This window comes from Lampris incognitus, chromosome 1 (assembly GCF_029633865.1).
Source record: "Lampris incognitus isolate fLamInc1 chromosome 1, fLamInc1.hap2, whole genome shotgun sequence".
In the NCBI taxonomy this organism is placed as follows: domain Eukaryota; kingdom Metazoa; phylum Chordata; class Actinopteri; order Lampriformes; family Lampridae; genus Lampris; species Lampris incognitus.
The window spans coordinates 95,221,921-95,233,233 of NC_079211.1; positions in this window are offsets into that span (position 1 = coordinate 95,221,921).

An 11,313-nucleotide genomic window follows, 5' to 3' on the forward strand; every position below is an offset into this window, starting at 1 on the left:
TGGATTCATCCGTCCACAACACTTTTTTCCAGTCTTCCTCTGTCCAATGTCTGTGTTCTTTTGCCCATCTTAATCTTTTTCTTTTATTGGTCAGTCTCAGATATGGCTTTTTCTTTGCCACTCTGCCCTGAAGCCCAGAATCCCGCAGCCGCCTCTTCACTGTAGATGTTGACACTGGTGTTTTGCGGGTACTATTTAATGAAGATGCCAGTTGGGGACCTGTGAGGCGTCTGTTTCTCAAACTAGAGACTCTAATGTACTTATCTTCTTGCTCAGTTGTGCAACGCGGCCTCCCACTTCTTTTTCTACTCTGGTTAGAGCCTGTTTGTGCTGTCCTCTGAAGGGAGTAGTACACACCGGTGTAGGAAATCTTCAATTTCTTAGCAATTTCTCGCATGGAATAGCCTTCATTTCTAAGAACAAGAATAGACTGTCGAGTTTCAGATGAAAGTTCTCTTTTTCTGGCCATTTTGAGCGTTTAATTGACCCCACAAATGTGATGCTCCAGAAACTCAATCTGCTCAAAGGAAGGTCAGTTTTGTAGCTTCTGTAACGAGCTAAACTGTTTTCAGATGTGTGAACATGATTGCACAAGGGTTTTCTAATCATCAATTAGCCTTCTGAGCCAATGAGCAAACACATTGTACCATTAGAACACTGGAGTGATAGTTGCTTGAAATGGGCCTCTATACACCTATGTAGATATTGCACCAAAAACCAGACATTTGCAGCTAGAATAGTCATTTACCACATTAGCAATGTATAGAGTGTATTTCTTTAAAGTTAAGACTAGTTTAAAGTTATCTTCATTGAAAAGTACAGTGCTTTTCCTTCAAAAATATGGACATTTCAATGTGATCCCAAACTTTTGAACGGTAGTGTATCTTAGAAATCCATATAATTTTGTTGTCCTGTTTCCATGTTATATCCTTCTATCACTCGGACGTGTCGTGTGACTAATGTGTCGGGTTTTTTTCCCTCCCTGTTAAAGGGATTTTTTTAGGGAGTTGTTCCTTATCTGATGCAAGGGTCTAAGGACAGGATGTTGTATTGCTGTAGTGCCCCCTGAGGCAAATTTTTAATTTGTGATACTAGGCTGTACAAATAAAATTTACTTTTTTTTTTGTGGATCCCCCCCCCCCCAATTCTGTCCGGCCAATTACCCCATTCTTCCGAGCCGTCCACGGTCGCCGCTGCACCCCCTCTGCCAATCTGGGGAGGGCTGCAGACTGCCACATGCTTTCTCCGGTACATGTGGAGTCACCAGCCGCTTCTTTTCCCCTGGCAGTGAGGAGTTTCGCCAGGGGGACGTAGTGTGTGGGAGAATCACGCTATTCCCCCCAGTTCCCCCTCCCCCCCTGAACAGGTGCCCCCACTGACAAGAGGAGGCGCTAGTGCAGCAACCAGGGCACATACCCACATCTGGCTTACCGCCCGCAGACACGGCCAATTGTGTCTGTAGGAACGCCGAGGGAACACGGGGATTCGAACCGGGATCCCTGTGTTGGTAGGCAACGGAATAGACTGCTACACTACCCAGACGCCCCAAATAAAACTGATTTGACCGACGATGAGCGAAGCTTTCCTATTTACAGATGTACTGGAAGGGTCATCCAACGACTTTTGTTGGCGGCCTACTAATTTCCCCGCTGTTTTGACCATCCCGGCCGGCTTGTTGTCGTTTGTTAGTGTCAAACGTCCATACAGACGGAGAGAGATGTTAAACACAGGAATACTCTCCATCAGGCTGACATACACTCCTTCCAAAATGTTATGGTTGACCCCAAACCCCTTCAATTTCCTGATTTAAAAAAAAAACAAAAAACAACCCATCTCTGACCAGATATCTTATTTTCTTATTCCCAGAAGGTTTTGCAGGCTCTGTAAGGATTGTGTGTCGAGCAGCTTTTAGGTCAGAGATGAGGGAAAGCTCTGTTGGATTCAGCAGCTGGCCTTTGAAGCGTTTTCCAGGCTTGATGAAAACGTTGGGTCGAGTCTCTGAAACATAGAGACATCAGTGTTCGCTGTTCCCAGGTACCACCCGAAAAATATGAAAGGGGTATTTTTCCATTTTTAGGATTGAATAACAACAACAAAAAACTCAACGGGTAACAAACTGTCAGTTTTGGAATGGTTTCCAGAAGGTCTGTGTTGCTTTTATTTCATCTTACTCATCGTTGCATAAGGATGACACATTTTCCAAATCAGCAATATATTGAACCACGGGATGCTTGGAAATACGGGTCTGAAAAGCGACATCCCTTTCTTTGCTCTGAATCAATTACACATTCACACACACACACACACACACACACACACACACACACACACACACACACACAGAACAATGTCGCAATTTTTCATAGCATTGATCTCCTTGGCCTTTTTTCAGGATAGACTGCTGAAAGATATTGACCACATGTTTTAAAGACCAGGTGCAGTTGACAGCCTATGTATGTTTGTGTGTTTGTGCATGCTTGTGCTTGTGGATTAGCGTATATAGCAGACAGAGAGAAAGAGTGTGAGTGTGTGTGTGTGTCTGTGTGTACGTGTGTGTGCTTCTGTAAATAGCCGCCCACCGGAGCCACTGATGTCTCCATTTGTCAGATGCTATCAGTGTTAATTAAAGAGGACACGCAGAAAAGAGAGAAACGGGAACAGAACTGTGCTGCAGACCTGGATACCAGAGAACGGCAGGAAGCTACTGAATAGGAGGCGTTTATTGTGCGACCGTTTCCCACCGTCTAATTCACCAGTAGTGTACGACTCCATGTGAACTCCTTCACACCAGTGAGAACCCAGAGTCTTGGAGAAGTCAAATCTCTGCTTGCTTCTCCCTCTCTTTTCATACTTTCTTTTTAAATGTTGTCCTTCTCCCTTTTTTCCCCTCTCTATTCTCTTTTTCTTCCTCGTGATCTTTTTCCTTCTCCGTGTCTTTGCGCGAATCAAAGCGTTTTAACTGTGGTACTGCAGAGAAGTGGCGGTTTTAGCAAGTTTTACCTGGGGTGGCAAAAGGGTGGCATGAGGTTCTAGCTTGGCGGTGGGGGGGGGGGCGCAGCGGTTATCTCCTCCAGACAAATGTCAATTTCAGAGACTCGATTTCGAGTGGTTTTTCTAAGCGTGTGAATCACCGAATAATGAGACGACGTAAAATCAGCTTTTACGTTGAGCACTTAACCTTGTCCTCTTTATTGCTGAAAGAAGTTTAAGCAACTATCGGAGATAACATTTATGTTTTGTCACACATGCTATAAAGACTCACAGTTTTTTCTGCCAAAACATTTTATTGAGTCTTTTTATAGATAGGGAGCTTTTTATTGTCCCCTAGGGGAACTTGCAGTCTGCAGCAGCGTCACAGGAAAATACAAAATATTCATCACAGTAAAAAAAATGCTATGCAAGTCCCAGATACTCAGATTCAATATGCAGCCCAATATACACAAGAAAAAAGAGATACACTGCATGTATATAGAACAATAATATAGCAATAATAGTCCACCCTCCCATTACCTCACCCCCCCCCACACACACACAATTCAATTCAATTCAATTCAGTTTATTGTCATTAAAAACAATGCAGGCACGTGTTAAAAATGAAATGAGGGCTGTGGCTTCACCAAATGGTGCAAGACAAACACAGTATAAGGTATACACATATGAAGACCAAAAGTTAAAAATAAGTTCACAAAAGAGCTGGAGTACAAAATATTTAAAAGAATATCTACAGACATTCAGTGGGTGGTCAGGTTCAGGTGGGCAACAGCTTGTGGAAAGAAGCTGTTTTTGAGCCTGGTAGTGCGGGCTCTGAGGCTCCTGTAGCGCCTCCCAGAGCGCAGGGGGGAGAACCGTCCATGGCTGGGGCGGGTGGGATCTCTCTGCTGATGCTCAGACCCCTTCGAAGGGGTCCGAGCATCAGCACGAATGAAGTATTGAAGTGTTTCTAACATCAAATACACTTCTGTCTTTGCTTTTTTTTTGTTTGGAAAAAGCTGGCTATGCTACAACAGTTCTTCCTTTTCATTTTTTTTTTTGCAAATATCTGCTCCTCTGACCTACAGTATTCAAGAAAGATTAAAAACAAGCACGAAACTGTCCGGACCCATGGTGCGCCTGTGCCGCACGTGAGTAACTGCGAGCTCGTCCTACAGAACGTCCCTCTCAGGCCGTCCATGAGTGAGTGAGTGAGTGACGCACAATTTGTGACGCACAACCGGTGGCGACAGTTGCGCGCACCGTGGGAATAATTTGTAGGTTGAACCCCATGCCATACATTGTATTGAGTACATGATTCATGAGATGAGCTGCAGCTAGGCTGTGAGCTGGCTATGAACAGTCAACCACCGCTGTTGTAGATGTTGTGATTTCCATTTTGTTTCTTACACAGGGCGGCAAACTCTCATGCGTCGAGCGTGAGACGCTTGCGGTTGAGCACTATCGCACATGTCACACTGTCAAATTCTTGTAAAAACATTTTAAACATAGATAAATGAATGAAAACACCTTACCTGTCGCTTAGTGCCGGCGGGAGCAGCTCCCATCTCACTGGTGGAGAGCGATCACGGAGAGCCAACGGGCACACAATGAGATGAAATAGCGGTGACATCGATGGGTGGGTTTTGCCAGGTCGGGTGGCAGTCACAACTGGCTTTGTTTTTCTTTACTCGGAGGGGCAAAGTGAATTCTAAACTGGTGAGTAAAGAAGTTTACACCAACTGTGGAGAAATAATCATGGCCTTTCAACGCCATTTTTTTATATATATTAATTGCCTACAAAATAGGGTGGGTGGCAAGACCTTTTCGGGGGTGGCAGCTGCCGCCCCTTGGAACCGCCACAGCTTCAGAGGCAATGTTGTTTGACGGATAACACCAATGTGCTCTAGTCGTAGTCTCACCTGCGGTGGCTAACGGCTTTCCACATACCCCCGTCAACTTTAATTTACAAGACATTTTGAATTGACGTTAACTCATATCTGTTGACACGTTGGCATGGTGTTTCGTACTGTTACCTCGCAGCAAGAGGGTCCTGGGTTCGAGTGCAGCCTTTCTGTGTCTGGTTTACATGTTCTCCCTGACAAGGTTAGCAGTAAACTATACAAATGGTTAGTGATTGTGTGGGTCTGGTGATGGACTGGTGAGCTGTCCAGGGTGTCCCCCCACAATGCCTATTGAGATAGGCTCCAGCCCCCCCCCCTGCAACCCTGAATTGGATTAAACAGATTTCACAGATAGATGATGGACAGCCTTACCTTATGAAACTGCTTGGAAAAAAAACACTCCAACGATAGGCTTCCCCCCCCCCTCATCTGAACAAGATATATCTTTCTTTTCTTTTTTTACCATTGTTTCAGTTATGCTGTAAAGCGCATGCTGAAGAATCCCTTGAAAACTGCTTTGAAAAATGATGGGCATCCCAAACACAACAAAGCTGATATGAAGTCCATGCATCTAGGCATGCAGTTAAAAAATATTTCATAATTACAAAACAGCTTCAACTGCCAGTGTCTCAACTTTGATTATCAATAAAGATAAGTTGTTATGTTACAAAATATAAGACAATAGTTTTGCACAGTGTAATTGTAGTGCACACCAAATGTAAACTATTGTAGGTGATTTTTACATGCTGATGCTATTGCAGATACACACAAACTGCATTGCAAAGCAAGCCTACTATCACAAGGCTAAATCTCCCACACACACTGCGGGTACATTAAAATAGTGAACCTCGGATGCTGACATCATTCTATGACACTTGTATGTCACATTAACGATGATTGTATTCTTGATACTCTTTTTGTGAATGAGATTTTATAGCTGTGCTTGCTGAAAGGACCTGGACTATGCACATACAGAGTTGTGAGTCTGATTCTGAACAATGACCTGTAGTGACCTCGAGAGCATGAGTCAGAGTAAATGCCCATCCAAAAACAAATAAATTACAGGCAGTTTCTTGTTAAATAACAGCCACCATGCCTTGAGGAGCACCTTAATTGAATTCCCCTTGTACAGATGTCGTCGAGCACTTCAGTATGAAATGGTCTCCTTCGTGCTTTCTGAGCCTCTCCAGCTTACCAACATAAAATGGGGAACAGCCATGAAACTATTTGACAATATCCCCTCAGCTACAGTCTCTCTTTAACCCTTACCGTGCCTCCGACAGTGAAATGCAACAGCAGGATGAGTTGCACTGCCACACACACCGGGGGGCGGGGGCTGTGCAGCAGGGCAAATACCACAGCTTTGTACCCTTTGCCGTCAAATTGGTTTAATTTGACTTTTGGCCATCTGACAAAAAGTTTTTCTGCCAAGCCATCGTGAAACGTTTGCTACCAGCTTTCCAGTTACAAAATTGCCCCTCTATTCACAAGGATGCCACTGTTCCCATTCACGTTTTATTTCCACCGATGATGAAGAAGAAGAAAAGGAGGAAGAAGAAAAAAAATCTAAGGAACCAAGGTTACACCAAAACCCAAAGCATTAAAGGAAGGTAAAGCACCTTAGAAATCTATGAGTGATTTTACATGAATTATTGAAGCAATTGTATTGATTTAACCTTCTTAAGCTGTGCAGGCAAATTGTGAAGTCTGGGAGCCCTAATGGCAAGGGCCTGAATCACCTCTACATTTCAGTGTCCGCGTCCTCTGCTTCCAGTCACATTTTGACGATCGAAGAAGAGAAACGTCCAGGCGAATGCTTTTTGGATGGCCCAAGATGAATCACATTTTGAGCTAAACCAGATAGCCATCTACAACGCCAGCAGTGTCAACGTCCTTCTAGTGACCCATCCATCCATCCATCCACCCATTATCCAAGCCGCTTATCCTGATCAGGGTTACGGGATGCTGGAGCCTATCTCAGTAGTCATTGGGCGGCAGGCGGGGAGACACCCTGGACAGGCTGCCAGTCCATCAAAGGGCCCGCACACACACACACACCTAGGGACAATTGCGTACAGCCGATTCACCTGACCTACATGTCTTTGGACTGTGGGAGGAAACCGGCGCACCCGGAGGAAGCCCATGCAGACACGGAGAGAACATGCAAACTCTGCACAGAGGGCGACCTGGGACGACCCCCAAGGTTGGACAACCCCAGGGTTCAAACCCAGGACCTTCTTGCTGTGAGGCGACTGCACTAACCACTGTGCCACCTTGTCGCCTCCTAGTGACCCTGGGACCTTAAGTATGGTCTATTACCTCTGATACATGTTTCCCATACTTAATGATTTGTCTGCCACCTTGTAATTTCTTTTATAAAATCACAATCCTCCCCTTAACTATTCCTCTAGTGGGGTCACTGAGAGCCATTAGACCTCCTCTCACCTCTCTGTCCATCCTTGTAAACTGTACCACTTCAGCATAATTATTATCTTATCTCTCCCCCGCTCTCTCACATACCAAATATCTGCCCAGGGCTCTGAAATTTTGCATGCTCTCATGTGAAGCAAGATCCTGCGCCCTAAACCTGACTGTTCACCACAGGCTATGGTGAACAGCCGAGACTTTGGACAAAATTGCACGTTTTAGCCTTAAGTAGGTCGTTCTGGAGAACAAACAGGAAAGTTGAGCACCCTGTATCGGTTTCATTCTCGGAGTCAGTCAGGTTTCTATCCCGATCAAATATTTGGCCACAGATCGTAGGACTGATATTGTTGTACCTGAGAAAGACTCTCCTTTCAAGCAGAAATGCGTGTATCCTTCATTGTAACAGGAGTCATTCACACTTGCAAGGACTTACTGTCTCCTCCTCTTGGGGTGTGCCCCAAACTCAGAAATCCTATTTTCCGCCGGAGTGAGACGGCTGTGCCTTTCGAGCTAAATCAGGATTCACTCAGCTGCAGGCTGGCTATTCTTCTAGATGAGTTAGTGCTGCTGACTGATGTTGCTTCAATAACACGTTACTGGCATCGTCCCATTTTACTATATATGCTGGAGTGACAGCAAGGTGTCTGAGGATCCCTGGAGAGTTGAGCTGAGGAGGAACCCCTAGTATAATAGCCCAGAGAGAGAGAGAGACAGAGAGGGGGGGGGGGTAGAGAGAGCGCGAGAGAGAGACGTAGAGACAGAGAGAGGGGGGGAGAGAGCGCGAGAGAGAGAGAGAGCGCGAGAGAGAGGTAGAGGTATGTGGGCACTTCATCATTCGTGGTGCAGCGTTAAAGGCAGCCCGTCGCTGGGTGCTGCGAGCACTTTAACATCTAAGTCGTGCTGTAATCTTCATTTTCTTGTCTCTCCCCGGATAAATGAGCGGTACAGGCTTTGAGCGAGCCAACAGTTGGACTCGCTCCCAATATCCACAATTGCCAGCCGTCTCTCCCCCCCTCCTCCTCCCCCCCACCTCCCTCTCTCTCTCTCTCTCTCTCTCTCGGCGTGTCTCCCCCATAGTGAAAACCCTGTGGTTCGCTTATCATCCGAATCAGGCGGCGCGTTACTTTCTGTCGCCGATCTGTTGAAAGCTGAAGACTTGACGACTCGCCCCCCTGCCTCCTACCATCCCGGGATGTGTGCTGGACGGCGGGCTGCGGCACGCAGCAGCGGCGGTCCGGTGAGTGCTGCTTCTTGCTGTTGTTATCTTTGATCCTAGTCTCCCCCCCCCTCCCCCTTGACGGGCCGATAGGTTGGGATAGAGGCGCAGGGTTAGGCGACTCCAGTAGGAGATAGCGGTACTTCTCCCCCTCCGTCCCGTTGGCACTTCTTGCACTTCCCCTGCAGGGCGCACGGGGATCTCGTGAAATGCGCTCGCGTTGATCCGATACGAAGGGCGCGCGATGTTTTTGTTCCCGACACGGGCGCCACGGCGCGAGCACACAAAGGCGGCCGGGCGAGCCGCCGGGATGCAGCCGATCCCCCGGCAACGGCGCGCCGCCTCTCGTCAGAACGGGGAGGCGGCGTGCGCGCCGGCGTCCCCTCGGCCGCCACGCGAATCTCATGTTCTCCCGTTTTGAGGGGTACACCCGAAGCCTTTCGCGAGCCATTTTCAAAGCGCGCGTGTCTCGCCTGTCTAGAAGTGCTGCCCCGAACAGCCGGCGAGGCTGTTTCATTGTCGGGCAGCGGCCGCTGTTCTTCTCTCGCGGCGCGTGTCCGTGTTGCGTAACCCGCACACATGCGGAGGGTAAAGCCGCACCGCAGCTCACCGAGCGCCATGTCGAGTGTTGATACATTATTTATAAAGTTACCCCAGCGCCGCACCTCCCACCACTGTCAGCGCTCCCCCCTCCCTCCCTCTTTCTCTACCCCTCTCTCCCTCCCTCTCTCCCTCTCCCTCCCTCTCTCTCTCCCTCTCTCTCACTCTCTCTCTCTCCCTCTCGCTCGCTCGCTCCCCCCTCTCTCCCTCTCTCTCTCTTGCTCGCTCTCTCTCCCCCTCTCTCTCTTGCTCTCTCTCTCTCCCCCCTCTCCCTCTCTCTCTCTCTCCCTCTCGCTCGCTCCCCTTCTCCCCCCCCCCTCTCTCTCTCTCTCTCTCTCTCTCTCTCTCTCTCCCTCTCGCTCGCTCTCTCCCCCCCCTCTCTCCCTCTCTCTCTTGCTTGCTCTCTCTCCCCCCCTCTCGCTCTCTCTCTCCCCCCTCTCTCTCCCTCTCTCGCTCGCTCTCTCTCCCCCCCTCCCTCTCTCTCTCTCCCCCTCTCTCTCTCCCCCCTCTCTCACTCTCTCGCTCTCTTCTCTCACACGCTCTCTTCTCTCCCTCTCTCTCGCTCTCTCTCTCTCCCTCTCTTCTCTCCCTCTCTCTCGCTCTCTCTCTCTCTTCTCTCCCTCTCTCTCCCTCTCTCTCGCTCTCTCTCTCTCTCCCTCTCTCTCTCTCCTCTCTCTCTCTCTCTCTCTCTCTCTCTCTCTCTCTCTCTCTCTCTCTCTCTCTCTCTCTCTCTCTCTCTCTCTCTCCCCCTCTCTCGCTCTCTTCTCTCACGCGCTCTCTCTTCTCTCACGCGCTCTCTCTTCACTCTTCACTTAACACTTGAAACAAGAAACAAAAAGACAGCCTGATAGAGAACAGGTGACATTGTGTACACGCACACAAACACACGCACACACGCACACACAGAGTCATTGTAAGGCTAGAGAGAAATGAATATTATTCAGTAGAATTTGTTTGAAGAAGACTCGGCTTCTCACACCCTTTAGATATAGCGGTGCAAATATCATTGCAGCAGCTTAATAGTACACCCAGCACCCAGACATCATTGTACCAGCTTGATGATCCTTTCTAAGCGTGTTATGCTGCTGATTTAGATTAGGTTGCGCTACCACTCAGTTATGTAATATCCTATCACCCCCCCCCATTTCTCTCTCTCTCTCTCGCTCTCTTCACTTAACACTTGAAACAAGAAACAATGAAAGACAGCCTGATAGAGAACAGGTGACGTTTTACACACACACACACACACACACACACACACACACACACTCGCTCTCTATTCTCTGAAACTTTCCTGACTTTGTCTCTGCTCTCTCCTATCCCTCCCCCTCTTCTGATCCCCAGGCCTCTCACTTACACGGCCCGCTGCCCAATCCACCATCCACACCTCACTACCACCATCCCAGTAGCAGCAAACACAGCAGATGTGTGAGTGACATGTTGATGATGCTGCTAATAACAGCTGGCTTACTCTGGCTATGTGTCTCTTCACAGCAACAAGGACACTCTGCCTACATGAGAGGTCATCACGAGGCAGAATACTGAGGGATTACAGACACATGCACTATACAATATGCCAGCGCAGGCGGGACCACATAACACCACGCTTCTGGGATTTGAACGCTTTCCAGGAACGAGTCCGATTGTCAACGCATTACTGTCCATCTGCGCTTCTGTCTCGCTTCCTGGCCGTCCGACTCCACCGAGACTCCCCCTGGTGTGATGGAAGAGGAGGAGCTGTCGGAGTCTCTGTGAATTGAGTTCAGTAAACCCCTCCTTCCCGTCCCCTGCCTCGCTATCGGGAACAGCTGTCCCGTGATGCATCTACATGTGTAACAGCAGGATCAGCGCATGCAGGACTGTTGCTATGGAAACATTTGCCCCGTCCTCCGGCGGAGAGCTGTTGGTGTCTCTGTAGTCAGTTTGAACAATGGTAGCGCTGTTATCAGTGCTATCTACGATCAGAGGCGACACGTAAGCCCAGACTGGAATTGCCCGATGGGTGCGCGCAGCATTCTCGCTCACCAGCAAATGACAGACTCGCCACATCTCATCTGAATCACAGAGGAACATCATCGCCAAGATCACCAGCGAGCATCGGGACGACGATGTTTCCCAACAGAAGCGTCACAAGTAGATTTAAGTGCAGGACGGCCTCCACGCGGATAACTTACTAATACCTCTCGTCCCATATTT